General features: G+C 35.6%; 1 long non-coding RNA gene across 1 annotated transcript in view; it reads right to left on the bottom strand.

Moving 5' to 3' along the window:
• LOC309663456 overlaps positions 1–16,787 on the bottom strand; it is a 115,390-nt gene continuing 98,603 nt past the window's right edge. The window contains exon 2 of the long non-coding RNA XR_014265292.1: positions 1–3,996. This is a non-coding gene — a long non-coding RNA (uncharacterized lncRNA). The remainder of the gene's footprint in view (positions 3,997–16,787) is intronic.

Genomic DNA, 16,787 nt, shown 5'->3' with positions numbered 1-16,787 from the left:
TTTTTCTTTCAGTTTTTTTTTTTTTATTGGAGTATAATTGCTTTACAATGATGTTAGTTTCTGCTGTACAATGACGTGAATCAACTATATCCCCTCCTCTTAGACCTCCTTCCCACAACCTTCATCCCACCCATTCAGGTAATCACAGAGCACTGAGCTAAGCTCCCTGTGCTATATAGATAGCTCCAACTAGCTATCTATTTTACATATGGTAGGGTATTTATGTCAAACCTAATCTCCCAAATCGTCCCACCTTCCCCTTCCCCCCCATGTCCACATGTCCATTCTCTATGTCTGCGTCTCTATTCCTGCCCTGCAAAATAGGTTCATCTGTACCATTTTTCTAGATTCCACATATAGGCATTAATATACAATATTTATTTTTCTCTTTCTGGCTTACTTCACTCCGTATGACAGACCCTAGGTCCATCCACATCTCTACAAATGACCCAATTTCGTTCCTTTTTATGTCTGAGCAATATTCCATTGTATATATGTGCCACATCTTCTTTACCCATTCATCTGGTATATGCCCAGGATTGCTGGGTCATATGGCAGCTCTATTTTTAGTTTCTTAAGGAACCTCCATACCATTCTCCATAGTGGCTGTATCAATTTACATTCCCACCAACAGTGCAGGAGGGTTCCCTTTTCTCCACACCTTACCAGCATTTATTGTTTGTAGATTTTTTGATGATGGCAATTCTGACTGGTGTGAGGTGATACCTCACTGTAGTTTTGATTTGCATTTCTCTAATGATTAGTGAGGTGGAACATCTTTTCATGTGCTTCTTGGCCATCTGTATGTCTTCTTTGGTGAAGTGTCTATTTAGGTTTCTCACCCATTTTTGGATTGGGTTGTTTGTTTTTTTGATATTGAGCTGCATGAGCTACTTACATATTTTGGAGATTAATCCTCTGTCCATTGCAAAGTCTTTACATTTTCCTGAGTATGTCTTTAAACTATTAGGACACTGATATCCTGCCAGAGAATTGGGTGAGAGCCTTTTTCATCCATCAACCATCTCTCCCTGTACGTGGGCATTGAGAAGACCCACATTCCAGTTTCTCTGGTTCCTTCAGAAAACTCTGTTACACACAAAATGAAATCTTAAACAACACATACAATTTTTGCATTTTCTTTCAATAATTCTATAAATTAGAATGCCCTCCATGCCTCCCCTGATCCTCCGATCCCAGAGGGCCCCTTCCTGACACCCTCTCCTCTTCTCCCCCTGCCTCCCTCCTATGCCACTAGGGTCAGTGTGGCCCAGAGGGTCCTCGGAGGGTGGAGGACTCAGGCTGGGAGTCCAGCAAGCTTCCTGGGGTCCAATTGGGCAGGGGAAACACTAGGCATGCTGCCTCCTGCTTCTCCATGCCCCTGAGGGTCCCTCCAGGCATGGGAACCCCTCCCCTCTCCCAGCCACCCCTCAGGGGCGCCAGTCCTGTCCAGCCTCCACTTCTCCTCCCCCCTCTCTCTCCCCCACATCCTACCCTATCACTCAGGGGTTCCTCCTGTCTCCTTGGGTGTCACGGTCCCCCACCAGAGTCCAGCAGGTACCCTAGTTGTGGGGAGACGTGAACTCCACGTCTTTCCACACCGCCGTCTTGACTCTGCCTCCCAATAGTCTCTTCCATTTTGTTAATATGTAACTCGGTCTCTCCCATTTCATCCTGGCCTTTCCTCATCTTCACAGAGTTCATTTATTTACTCATCTCATTTGCTAACCACTACAATTCTGCAAGTGTCAGAAACTGAGAAGCTGACTATTTCTTAATGAAACTAAAACTTCTATCTCCTCTGAATGTATTAGAAAACAGTGTGCCAGGGTAAGAAAAGAGTTAAACACCAGTGTATTCTCATAACTATATTCATGTTTCCACCCAGACATTATGTTGTTAGTGGTTTCTTCAAGTTAAAAAAAAATTATTATTATCATTATTCTAGTGGTGAAGAAGAGCTTCTTACCTTACTGTGCATACACACATGTGTAATTAATTTATACACGTTGTTGGAAAAATTTGAACTAGCTATAATGAAACTAGTAATATTGCCTAGGAAAAAATCTGGCATATAGTAGGTTATAATTAAATATCATTATTATCATTATATGTTTTTATCGTCTCAGTTATCCTGTTAACATGACAAAGCCTATCTGATTTATTTAAGCACCTATTACAGAAGGTAACACTAGAAGGAAACAACCTGATTTGGGAAAATCACCTTCTTATTACTAAAATTCTACATATTCTTTCATATAAAATTTCTTTTTCTGCTTCTTTTTCCAAATATGCTTTTTCATCTTTATTCTTAAAGCCACTACCATGTCCAATTTTCCTTATCACTGAACACTGAAATACTTTATTAATTAGCTGCTTAGCTGCATTTTTACCTTTCATTTCCTACTTGGCTCAATTTACGAATTTATGAGACTATTCTTCCTAACATCCTGACGTTGGGGTCTGTTATCTGGTCCAAAAAAGAGCATCCTTCTTCCCTTCTCAAATTCTCAACAGATTTTAAAATTTGGCAAAAGCACAACGCAAATTAGAGAGCAAAATATCAATATAATAATGCAGACAATGTTGGAGAATCTAGTTAATATTAGAGTCAAATGTGCCTGACACTTAAACCCAAGAGCATGACAGATTTACCAACCCAGACAGAGGCAGCACTAGATTGGCACAGACCCCAATGTAGCAGCTTCAGCCAGAGGACAAAAGAGAATAAATTAGACCTACTGCCAAGAGAGAACAGAGGAGAGGTGAACTTATGTGAAATGTTCTCTTTCAATTTCTCAATCAGATACAATCCAGCACCCCTGGAACAAAGGAGCGAGGGGCAGGAAGAGGCTGCCTCCACACAGAAAATAATATCAAGAGTGGAGAAGGAATATTCCCCCAACAACACTTTTCACAGTGCTACTGCCACTTAATAATTTATAATATACCATTTTGGCATTTCATATCAAGCCCTAAATTCTCTCCATTTAAAGACACTTCATAAAGTTTTCACTCATTCTTTTGACAACGGTTATTTCCCAATTCCTCTCTATTCTCCCATTATTTTTGTCCATCAAAGGTCCTCATTGTCTTCATGTATACCTAATGACTTAATTTATGAAGTCCCTTCCTCGTTCTACTTTTATAAAACATAATTCATGATCCATTTGAAGCCCTATATTTTCTTTTCTTTTTTTTTTAAACATCTTTATTGAAGTATAATTGCTTTACAATGGTGTGTTAGTTCCTGCTTTATAACAAAGTGAATCAGTTATACATATACATATGTTCCCATATCTCTTCCCTCTTGCATCTCCCTCCCTCCCACCCTCCCCATCCCACCCCTCTAGGTGGTCACAAAGCACCGAGCTGATCTCCCTGTGCTATGCGGCTGCTTCCCACTAGCTATCTATTTTACATTTGGTAGTGTATATATGTCCATGACACTCTCTCACCCTGTCACATCTCACCCCTCCCCCTCCCCATATCCTCAAGTCCATTCTCTAGTAGGTCTGTGTCTTTATTCCCATCTTGCCACTAGGTTCTTCATGGCCTTTTTTTTTCCCCCTTAGATTCCATATATATGTGTTAGCATACTGTATTTGTTTTTTTCTTTCTGACTTACTTCACTCTGTATGACAGACTCTAACTCCATCCACCTCATTACAAATACCTCCATTTCATTTCTTTTTATGGCTGAGTAATATTCCATTGTATATATGTGCCACATCTTCTTTATCCATTCATCCGATGATGGACACTTAGGTTGCTTCCATGTCCTGGCTATTGTAAATAGAGCTGCAATGAACATTTTGGTACATGACTCTTTTTGAACTATGGTTTTCTCAGGGTATATGCCCAGTAGTGGGATTGCTGGGTCATATGGTAGTTCTATTTTTAGTTTTTTAAGGAACCTCCATACTGTTCTCCATAGTGGCTGTATCAATTTACATTCCCACCAACAGTGCAAGAGTGTTCCCTTTTCTCCACACCCTCTCCAGCATTTATTGTTTCTAGATTTTTTGATGATGGCCATTCTGACTGGTGTGAGATGATATCTCAACATAGTTTTGATTTGCATTTCTCTAATGATTAATGCTGTTGAGCATTCTTTCATGTGTCTGTTGGCCATCTGTATATCTTCTTTGGAGAAATGTCTATTTAGGTCTTCTGCCCATTTTTGGATTGGGTTGTTCTTTTTTTGTTATTGAGCTGCATGAGCTGCTTGTAAATCTTGGAGATTAATCCTTTGTCAGTTGCTTCATTTGCAAATATTTTCTCCCATTCTGAGGGTTGTCTTTTGGTCTTGTTTATGGTTTCCTTTGCTGTGCAAAAGCTTTTAAGTTTCATTAGGTCCCATTTGTTTATTTTTGTTTTTATTTCCATTTCTCTAGGAGCTGGGTCAAAAAGAATCTTGCTGTGATTTATGTCATAGAGTGTTCTGCCTATGTTTTCCTCTAAGAGTTTGATACTGTGTGGCCTTACACTTAGGTCTTTAATCCATTTTGAGTTTATTTTTGTGTATGGTGTCAGGGAGTGTTCTAATTTCATACTTTTACATGTACCTGTCCAATTTTCCCAGCACCACTTATTGAAGGGGCTGTCTTTTCTCCACTGTATATGCTTGCCTCCTTTATCAAAGATAAGGTGACCATATGTGCGTAGGTTTATCTCTGGGCTTTCTATCCTGTTCCATTGATCTATATTTCTGTTTTTGTGCCAGTACCAAACTGTCTTGATTACTGAAGCTTTGTAATATAGTCTGAATCAGGGAGCCTGATTCCCCCAGCTCCATTTTTCTTTCTCAAGATTGCTTTGGCTATTCAGGGTCTTTTGTGTTTCCATACAAATTGTGAAATTTTTTGTTCTAGTTCTGTGAAAAATGCCAGTGGTAGTTTGATAGGGATCACATTGAATCTGTAGATTGCTTTGGGTAGTAGAGTCATTTTCACAATGTTGATTCTTCCAATCCAAGAACATGGTATATCTCTCCATCTGTTTGTATCATCTTTAATTTCTTTCATCAGTGTCTTATAATTTTCTGCATACAGGTCTTTTGTCTCCTTAGGTAGGTTTATTCCTAGATATTTTGTTCTTTTTGTTGCAATGGTAAACGGGAGTGTTTTCTTAATTTCACTTTCAGATTTTTCATCATTAGTGTATAGAAATGCAAGAGATTTCTGTGCATTAATTTTGTATCCTGCTACTTTACCAAATTCATTGATTAGCTCTAGTAGTTTTCTGTTAGCATCTTTAGGATTCTCTATGTATAGTATCATGTCATCTGCAAACAGTGACAGCTTTACTTCTTCTTTTCCGATTTGGATTCCTTTTATTTCTTTGTCTTCTCTGATTGCTGTGGCTAACACTTCCAAAACTATGTTGAATAATAGTGGTGAGAGTGGGCAACCTTGTCTTGTTCCTGATCTTAGTGGAAATGGTTTCAGTTTTTCACCATTGAGGACAATGTTGGCTGTGGGTTTGTCATATATGGCCTTTATTATGTTGAGGAAAGTTCCCTCTATGCCTACTTTCTGCAGGGCTTTTATCATAAATGGGTGTTGAATTTTGTCGAAAGCTTTCTCTGCATCTATTGAGATGATCATATGGTTTTTCTCCTTCAATTTGTTAATATGGTGTATCACGTTGATTGATTTGCGTATATTGAAGAATCCTTGCATTCCTGGAATAAACCCCACTTGATCATGGTGTATGATCCTTTTAATGTGCTGTTGGATTCTGTTTGCTAGTATTTTGTTGAGGATTTTTGCATCTATGTTCATCAGTGATATTGGCCTGTAGTTTTCTTTCTTTGTGACATCTTTGTCTGGTTTTGGTATCAGGGTGATGGTGGCCTTGTAGGATGAGTTTGGGAGTGTTCCTCCCTCTGCAATATTTTGGAAGAGTTTGAGAAGGATAGGTGTTAGCTCTTCTCTAAATGTTTGATAGAATTCACCTGTGAAGCCATCTGGTTCTGGGCTTTTGTTTGTTGGAAGGTTTTTAATCACAGTTTCAATTTCAGTGCTGTGATTGGTCTGTTCATATTTTCTGTTTCTTCCTGGTTCAGTCTCGGCAGGTTGTGCATTTCTAAGAATCTGTCCATTTCTTCCAGGTTGTCCATTTTATTGGCATAGAGTTGCTTGTAGTAATCTCTCATGATCCTTTGTTTTTCTGCAGTGTCAGTGGTTACTTCTCCTTTTTCATTTCTAATTCTATTGATTTGAGTCTTCTCCCTTTTTCTCTTGATGAGTCTGGCTAATGGTTTATCAATTTTGTTTATCTTCTCAAAGAACCAGCTTTTAGTTGTATTGATCTTCGCTATTGTCTCCTTCTTTTCTTTTTCATTTATTTCTGATCTGATCTTTATGATTTCTTTCCTTCTGCTAGCTTTGGGGTTTTTTTCTTCTTCTTTCTCTAATTGCTTCAGGTGCAAGGTTAGGTTGTTTATTCGAGATGTTTCCTGTTTCTTGAGGTAGGCTTGTATTGCTATAAACTTCCCTCTTAGCACTGCTTTTGCTGCATCCCATAGGTTTTGGGTCGTCATGTCTCCATTGTTATTTGTTTCTAGGTATTTTTTGATTTCCCCTTTGATTTCTTCAGTGATCACTTCATTATTAAGTAGTGTATTATGTAGCCTCCATGTGTTTGTATTTTTTACAGATCTTTTCCTGTAATTGATATCTAGTCTCATAGTGTTGTGGTCAGAAAAGATACTTGATACGATTTCAATTTTCTTAAATTTACCAAGGCTTGATTTGTGACCCAAGATATGATCTATCCTGGAGAATGTTCCATGAGCACTTGAGAAAAATGTGTATTCTGTTGTTTTTGGGTGGAATGTCCTATAAATATCAATTAAGTCCATCTTGTTTAATGTATCATTTAAAGCTTGTGTTTCCTTATTTATTTTCATTTTGGATGATCTGTCCATTGGTGAAAGTGGGGTGTTAGTCCCCTACTATGATTGTGTTGCTGTCAATTTCCCCTTTTATGAGTGTTAGTATTTGCCTTATGTATTGAGGTTGAAGCCCTATATTTTCCAAATAGGTATCTTAATCTATTAAACTTCTCAATGATTTTATTTTTACTTAACTTCTTTTATTATTTAAACTTTTGGTAGTTAAATTTTGTCTTCTGTACTAAATGGTTAGGCATTTGAGGTCAGTAATCATACCATACAGCACGTAACAAATAGTTGACATAGAGTATCTACTCACTGAGTACAATTATATTATTAAATAAATTAAAATATTTAATTAAAATATTAAATAATTTTTACATGTTCAAAGTGTTGATTTTCTTACTAGCTTTTATAAAAATTTAAAAAACATTTAGAGGGCTTCCCTGGTGGCGCAGTGGTTGAGAATCTGCCTGCCAATGCAGGGGACATGGGTTCGAGCCCTGGTCTGGGAGGATCCCACATGCCGCGGAGCAACTGAGCCCGTGAGCCACAATTGCTGAGCCTGCGTGTCTGGAGCCTGTGCTCTGCAACGGGAGAGGCCACGATGGTGAGAGGCCCGTGCACCGTGATGAAGAGTGGCCCCCGCTTGCCGCAACTGGAGAAAGCCCTCACGCAGAGACGAAGACCCAACACAGCCAAAAATAAATAAATAAATAAATAAAAACTAGTAAATTGGCCACATAAGATTAAAAAAAAATAAAAAAAATTAAAAAAAACAAACATTTAGAATAGATACATGTATATGTATAACTGAATCACTTTGCTGTACACCTGAAACTAACACAACATTGTTAATCAAATACACTCCAATATAAAATAAAAATTAAAAAAAATAAAGTGCTGCAACACATAAATAAATAAATAAATAACATTTATGACAGATTAAGAAATAAAATACGTTACGTATACTGAACTTAATTGTATATTTCTGTGACATTTCTCATCATCAGTTTAAACTTAAATCTCATGTAAGGCAGAAACTGGGGACATGGAATATATTTCTTCTCATCTACATGTACAGTTAAGCATGGGTGAGGGGAGGGGTGGACGTCACCAAATTCTAACTCATTAGGTCAAACAGAGTTTGGCATAATCAGAACTGGCACTCTGGCTTTTGCCATGAAGTTTTCTTGAAGAGAGTAGTTTTGTGACAGAGAGTTGAAGAAAAGTTTATCCTTCCTCCCATGAATGATTTCCAGTTGAAAGATTAGGGGTGAGTATGTAAGAAAACACTTCAGGGAAATTTAGGAATTGCTTATGAATTGAGAGAACTGATACCCACCTATCACTGGGGGTTTTCTGAGTGATAGACCCCACAAGCATGCTTGTTGCTGTTGTGTCCTGGAAGAAGAATGGAGAAATGGCTAAGTAGGATAGCTAGGGGAGGCTAGGAAATGTTTGGCAAACAGCTCTGGTGGTAAGGGAAGAGGACTTTTACATGTAGCAGTTGCTAAAATTTCCTTAGCATGAAAGTCTCACCATTGCTGATTTCAAGCTACTGATATGAAGCCAGTAAACAGGGAGATTGGAAGAGTTGCACATAATTGGCCCTTGGAAGCTGGTGTGAGCAGCTCCTGCACCCACTGGCTGGATGAGGGGTGAAAGCGTTCACTTCAGATTTCCCCCGGAGATGATTTTCATGTGAGCCCAATTTCTGAGCTTCCTGTGTGCGGATAAATGCACCATGTGTTTAAACCTTCCTAAAATCTACATGACCATATGCCAATTCACCCTTCCTATACTTCTTGATATCATAGGAATACAAACACATATAAAACCTGGTGAAAATAGAAATGTAACTAATATACCAGGAAGACAAAAAATGTTTGAATAAAGAAGAAAGATTGAATGTATTCTGGCATTGCCTGAGATAATTATACATGAATATAATTGAATATTGAACTAAAGGGTATATTATTTTAGAATTAACTAAGATATATGAAAGTTTATCTCTGTAGCAGAATGAAAATGGAACATATAATATAAATTGATTATTATAGAAATAGTGGTAGTGTATATTATCTGATCTGTGACTAGGTATTACATATTATACAAGATATGTAGAACTAAAAATTCCATCCCAAATCATTTCAATCTGTCACAATTTTCATTCCTCTCATGTTTCTCTCTCTCCCTTTTCTTTCTCTTCCAAGGTCCAATCAGTCTTTAAATCTGGTAACATCTTTCTTCCTTTCTCTCTCCTTAATCCCATTAATCCAATGTCTGTTCCCACTATTTGTTTATTGATGTCTAATTTTAACTGTTTCATTTGCAATTTCCATATTAAATTCTCACCTCATGCTGTCTATGCTATAGTCTATTTCCACATTAATTTACATAAAATACTTTTGTAAATATTAGCATTTTCTTATAGGATTCACACTCAACTGCAATTCGTACTGCAGCTTTATTGCCTGTCCCATCTCCAAGGTGCTCAACACTGAGCCAAATGGAAGCACTCACTACTCCCCCAACCACAGCACAGACTTTAACATCTTCTTACCTTAACTGAGCTATTCCCTCTTCCTTAAATACTCTCCCTTCAACTTATCTCCTTTGGAGCACATCTTCAATGTTATCAATATTTCATTATGGTTGGCTCAGTCAGTAGGGTTTAATTAAATATATCCTACTTATTCTGTGTACATTTTGTGATGCTAATCCAGAATTCCCTCTTTTTATTTTAGATGCTCTTTCATAGGTATCTGTCTGTTGGATGATGTGTCCTTATGGCAAGGAGGGGATATATTCATATTTCTATTTCTAATATTTATTACAGGACTGGAAAATGTGGCCAACAGAGAAATGTAAATGAAACTGATGTGAAGGGACGTGTATAGATGCTGAAAACTTTGCTGACTCATGTTTTTCATAGTAACTCCAAGGTAAGCCAGAATGGGGCTACTTTTTTAAAATGTTTAAGGAGTTATTCTAAGAAATTCTGAAAGATAAATGAAGTAGAGCTCACAATATAGAAGAGTTATTTCCCATAAATGATGGCTGATGGCTGTGAGTGTGCATAAAAGGCAATGGTCTACATGCTATCCTGACAATGCATATTGCAATAATACAGTTGATATTTTCAAGAATATATTAACTGCTTACTTGTTAAATATCTTCTGTGTTTAAGGGGACTTTCTGGGAATTTTAAAAGGTGTATGTCTATAAAAATGAATTTAATTTATTTAACATATTCGAGAACTATCACAAAAGCAAAACCTTGGAATTAGTGTACACAGTATTTGTTACATATCAATTAATATGTACTTAATATAAATAATACAATACAATTGCATATGTATTATGTGCAAGATACCGCTTCAAATGTTTTACATGGATTATGTTATTTTACAAAATGTTATTCCTGTATTGTAAATGAGAAAGTGAAGGCATAGAGAGTTCAGGTGACTTGACTGTATATGTTTGTTGTGAAAATTATTATAAAATCCATGTACTTTTTACTTCGAAGAATACGCAGTCACTTAGATGTACTACCTCTTTAGGGAGTAGTGATTAAGAATTTTTTCCTTTGAATTCAGAAAACAGAAATCTTGATATTACATACATGATAAGATATGATTTTATAAGGTTCCAATAGTTACTTGTGTACTCTGGGAGAAAAATATTTTGCACAATGACTGTATATGCAAAGGATTCCATATATGGATGTCCAGTCAGAATTCACCAAACATGGGAAGGATTGAGGGAATTAGCTATTTTGTGGATTGTTCTAGTTGGCCAACACACCAAAATCTTTATTCAATCCATTTCCACTCATGGGGGATTAACATTCTCAAAGATTCAACTAGAATTTTTAATATGTTGACAGCAGTACAGTTTGAGCAGTAAGAGACAAGGAGGAAGCATGTTACATTTCAGATGAATGTCAAAAGTGTCATTAGGAATTTTGTGTCCTCTGTTTTCCATCCAATGGCAGGAAGATTGTTCAGAACTTTGCAAGTGCTGCAAAGATTTTCTGGAAGAGGAGAACATGCAAAACCTCTAAGCAAAGACGTCCCCCTGTCAATTGTGCCTTTATTTGATTATTGTTTCTGTCCCACTGGACTAAGCTTCAGTAGGGTAGGGACAAAGCAGATTTGGTTCACCTTTATATTTGTCATTCCAAACACAGTGCCTGGAACATGGTAGTCATATGGTAAATCTTGACTGAAGCCAGTTAATTTATTAGCTTACTAATTAACTATTTTTCTAATTAGTAACTAATTAACTACTCATACTGGTGAGGGAAGTAGAAGCTGCCTGGAAAATTCAGATGAGAAGTGAGTATGGTTCCTTCTTTGTTTGTATGAGGTTCATTCTAGATCCCTCTAAAGAAATAAGGCCCCAAATCTTAAACTCAGAAATTTGCAGTTCTAGAGTGAAGATTAGGAAATATCTACCTCTACCATATGAGTTATTTATGTGGGGTAGCTTGTGCTAGGATTTCCTAGAATTCACACTGTAAAGGAAGTACTCCCTCCTGAAGGATGCATTCAGAAGCGCTCAGAAAGAATGACCTGTCTTGGAGAGAAATAAATGTTAGGCATCTTGACAACAGCCAAGGCAATTATATCAGTGAACGGGGGCAATATTGCACTTTCTGAATTATTTTGAAGATATTTGGCATTTTCAGTCCCTTATGTTTTGTACTGTTTGGAGGAGGAGAATGTCCTAGGGATGAGAAAAGGATGAAATGGAGTTCAAATAATCTAACTGGTAGGGGCATATCATAAAATTCACATTTGTGACCTCTTTCTTTCCCAAATATAATATAATGTCCAGGGAAACTTTTTATCATGTTATACTGTAGAACAGTTCCATATGCAGTTTTCATGTTTATTAGGGCTTCTTTCAACAGTTCAGATGAAAAGAAGAAGAGGAAACAGGTCTTTTAAAAAAGGATTTTATCCGCCTAAGAACTATGATAAAAATTTACATATTGTTTTCATTAATTTAGAGATATCTCTTATTCACTGGTGTTTATGGAGTTGGAGAAATGCATAATGAGTTAGACCAGAAAGCATACTGGAGTTTTTATATTTAACTTTTATTTCAGTACTTGAAATCTAAACTCTAAATGAACATTATGCATACTATTAGAACATAGTTTTAAATTTTTAGGGAGCTGATAATGTTTTTTCTAATCAGCAGACATGCAAAACATGTTGCATTTAGGTTTCTTGATTAAATACATTATTCAGGTAGTTAAGTCTTCACAAATATGTCGCATGCATACTAAATATTAGGTACTAGGCTTTCAGATTGGAGTCACTTTCAAGTGACAGAATTTTAGCAAAGCTGGCGTTTTGTGAAATTAGATATTTGTAATTAATTGCCTTTGAAAATAATTTTGTTCGAAGTTTCATTTATTATTTTTATTATTATGAAAAGTGAAATATTTTATTTTTGATTTACCTCTTAAAACAAAATTACATACAAGCAAAGCAATTCCTCTATAACCAAGCCATGTAATTGTTGGGACTCAAATACTCCAGGCTCTAAAACATTTTATTAAAAAAGTACCATCAGAAAAATATTAAATTTTACAATTCATATCTAGATTATCCTCATAAACTAAAATATATAATGTAAAGTTTTAGTTTAGTTTCAAAAGTGTGCGTATGTGTTTTCATTATATCCCCAGGGAAGAAAAGAACAGTGCTTAGTATGTATATGTGTATACACATACACACACGTACACAAAAGATGCTGAAAAATCATTGTTGAATAAATAAATGAAGTATCAGCATTATCATGGAAAGTTGCAAGTAGAGTAATAGTGGTAAACTTTCAGATTTAGAAACCTAGCTGCACTACTTTCTAGAAATACCTTCATCAAGGTAACTAAATGCTGAATCTTGATTTCTGCATCAGAAAATAAAGATAATAAACACAGTGTTGTAATGAGGTCTAAATGAGGTAATCTACATAGTAAGTATGCAATAAATATAAAGTATAGTTGTTAGTTCTTAAAGTGCAATTACTAGAATTAATGAGAATGTGACAGTGATTTGTGATGTTAATGAAGGTTATAGATCATAATAATTTAGCAATTTATTCAATTAGTTAAGTCTTTTAAGAGGCCCAGTCCTATGCCATTTGAAAAATCCAAAAGGAGCCAATTTTACCAACACCGTATAAACATGCAAAAGCTGCTTAGTAGTTCCATTTGTAAATTATGGAAGATCTTAAAATCATAAACACGTTTTAAAAAGTTTTAATTAGTGAAGAATATTTGTGCTCATCACAGTCTTCTTGTTTTTTATTATCTTTGAGCTTTTTCATGACATGTTCAATTTTGAACAAGAGATTACTTCCCTTTTAACCTTAACCTATTCTCTGAGGTATGGTTACCAAATGTATGAGAAGACCTGAAAATCAATGAAGCTTTTTTTTTTTTAACTGAATTAATTGTTTTTTTCCTACTAGAATTAAATTAGAAAATTTCTCATTACAAGTCTTTTCAAGAAAAAAAAATACAAGGACTTGTTTCAAATGCAAAAGTTCAATGTGCTTTCAGGAATTCTGTAGTATCTAATAGTCTTTACAAATGCTGTCCACAGCTGTGCAATATTGTAGCCACTAGTCATATGTGGCTATTGAGAATTCAAAATATGTAATGAAGGAATTGAATTTTTAATTTAATTAATCTTAATGGATTTAATTTAAATTTAAATAGTAACACGTGGCTGGTGGCATTTGTAAGAAAATTTACATATTGTAAGTTCCACATGGTATACTGGAAATGCAGCTTCAAGTAAAGTACTACTATAACTAAGAAATAAAACAATTTACTTTTTTAATCTTATATTTTTAAAAAATGTATTAGAACAATTATCCTCCCCAGAGGCTCTCTCTCTCATTTTCTTTCTTTCTGTATATCTATGGTTCTATCTGTCTATATACCGTACAACATTTTTCTCCTAGTGGTATACATATATAGTCCTACTTCAATGAGAGAAGAAAGTCAAGAAGATCAGCTAAATTTTAATTCACATACAAATTTTTTGTCTCCTTGCTTCTCCCACTGTCAGAGATAAGTAACAATTTACTTTCTTATTGAATGATAAATATAATCTGTATTGATCTAGTTTCAATTTGAACCCTCCATTTCATAAGATGTGGAACTTTGAAAATTTTTTATTTTCTATCTCAAAATTCACTGCAACATAATCTAATGATTCAAACATTTTAATCTATTGAGATTTAATCTATGCTTCACTAAGTAAATAGCAATGAATGTATTGATATTTGTAAGATTTCTTAGTTTTAATTTTTTGTTTGTTCCTTTGTTTATTATTTTAGCCACTGTAAGTGAAATGTGTGTTGTTGTTGTTTTTTGTCCTAAGATCTATTGATGTGATTTTCTCCCAAAAATATACATTCTGAAAACTACCCATGTTTAGAGTTTATATATTTTTGCCTTGTATAAATCATCTAAACCTACAGAAAAGAATATCTTGATTAATAAAATGTCTCCCTAAGTATGATATAACATTTGAAACAATAATTTGACTTACACTTTTCTGACAGGTATTTTGGAAGGATTAAACCAATGGGAAGTACTAGCTTTATGGATAGTCTTGTGCTGGTGCAAAAGAAGTAGAAAAAAGGGAGGGGACTCTAAGAAAGGTTCGAATTTTAGTCATGACCAAGACCACTAAACTTTTCAAAACCTGCATTTTGTTAGGATGTTTCCTGGACGTTAATCTCACTTTGCCTTCCTGTCCCTAAGACCTCACCCTCAAGAGCAGACTTTGAGAGAACTGCAGAACTTGGTCTTGTTCCAGGAGGGACCACAGCAGTGCATCTTTGGAAAGGAGAGGGGGGCCAAAACCATCTTCAGAGCCCAGATGCGTGACTGGAAAGTATCACACCATATGACCAGAGGCTGGAGAGTGGTGACATTAAGAATGCAACACAATGTATTTTCTTCATAACATCTAAATCATTAGGTCACTTCTCTTTCTTAATTAGCTTGCACTAAAACTTTGTAGTTATTTTAACATATACAGATGGCATGATAGTCTGCAATTTAGACTACTGCAGAAGCCATTCCACACACTCCTTTCGAAAATACAAAATTGCGAGTGTGAGTGTGTGTGCATATTCATGTGTATGTCTAATACAAAGTGATAAAATTACTAAGTGAGATGATCTGTGACAGACAGTGCTGTGGGGAAAGGGAATGGCAGTCTAAGTGAGGATCACTAAAAGGTTTATGAAGGTTAGAAATTATATAAAATGTTAAGAAAAATGTTCTGAGAGGTTTGAGGTTATAGCCCACTAGTGAAGGGTATAGATCAGGGAGAGCTTTGAATCTCATAAGGAAATGGAATTTATTCTAATGGCAATTTATTCTATTTATTCTAAGGGTATAGATCAGAGAGATCTTTGAATCTCATAAGGAAATGGAATTTATTCTAATGGAATTTATTCTAATGGAATTTATTCTAATTTATTCTAATTATTCTAATTCTAAGAGGAAGAATTTATTGGCTTTTTATATTTGAGAGTGGTGTGATGGGATGTAGCTATGTTTGGAAAAGCAACCATGATAGCACTGTGCGAGATCACATATGGCGAAAAGAGACTGAAAATAAGGTGAAAAGTTAGAAAAATATCTAATTACTGGATTAGGGAAGACGAGGTCCAAACTAGAAAAATATAGGGAAAAAATCTAGTTCATTTCACAGGAAACATAGACTAGAGAAAAATATGAAAGGTACACCGAAAGTTAAACATATTTTTTAAAGTTCTTACCCCTATGACTGAAAAGATGGAAGGAAACTTAAATATAGGATAGAAATAGAGAAGAAATTTTGATAAGAAAGGTAATCATTTGTGTTTTAGATTACTTGTGCCATCCCTTATAAGTCCAGAAAAGAGATGTCGTGATTGAGGAGAAAGGATAAGAACAGAAAGGTGTGTTTTAGAATTATTCATCTGGAGATTATAATTAAGTATTTTAAGGTAGATCATGTTCCCTTGGAAGAAAACTTAACAAGCAAGGATGAATTTAAAATCTTGGAGGTTAAAGTAGCTCTGAACAATGGCCAGATTCAATTGTGCCCATTGATTAGGGGTGTTGAGATTGAGCAATGGGCTATAAAACTACTCATCTGGAGATGTTGTAAAGGCCATCAACAGGGGCAAGGGAGTAATTAGAGAATAAGAATGGGGAGGAAAATTGTGATCGAGGAGCCAAAGTCCTGTCTTAGAGATCAGTTGATGGCTGTGATAGTAAAGGTTCTAGCTAAACACGGCAGTGGGAGAAATGGAGAAAAATCTCTCCTTGTTGCCCTTGAATAATAAATGAACAGGTAAAGTTTCAGTCATCATTTGAGAAGGAATTTCTTAAAGTTGTGTCCTTAATAGATAACAGCAACTGACATTATAGGTTTATCCCCTAGTTATGGATATGTGAAAGAGAAGGTATTTTGTGAGAATTTTTTTCATTATACTGTATTAGAAAATTAGACACAGTTACAAGATGCCATGGTGTCAATATAAAGAAATCATGATTAAGCAAAAGAATGAGAGCCATAAATTTAAAGAATTATTGAAAGAAAATGCAAAAATTATATTTGTTGTTTAAGATTTCATTTTGTGTGTAACAGAGTTTTCTGAAGGAACCAGAGAAACTGGAATGTGGGTCTTCTCAATGCCCACATACAGGGAGATATGGTTGATGGATGAAAAAGGCTCTCACCCAATTCTTTGGCAGTATGTCAGTGTCCTAGTAGTTTAAAGACATACTCAGGAAAATGTGAAGACTTAACACTTTGCATTGACTGAAATTAAGTTTCTGCCATCCCACTGA

This window comes from Balaenoptera physalus (assembly GCF_965194825.1).
Source record: "Balaenoptera physalus genome assembly, chromosome: 6".
NCBI classification, from domain to species: Eukaryota; Metazoa; Chordata; class Mammalia; order Artiodactyla; family Balaenopteridae; genus Balaenoptera; species Balaenoptera physalus.
The sequence above is the reverse complement of the archived record's forward strand: the minus strand, read 5'-3'. Positions and strand labels throughout refer to the sequence as shown.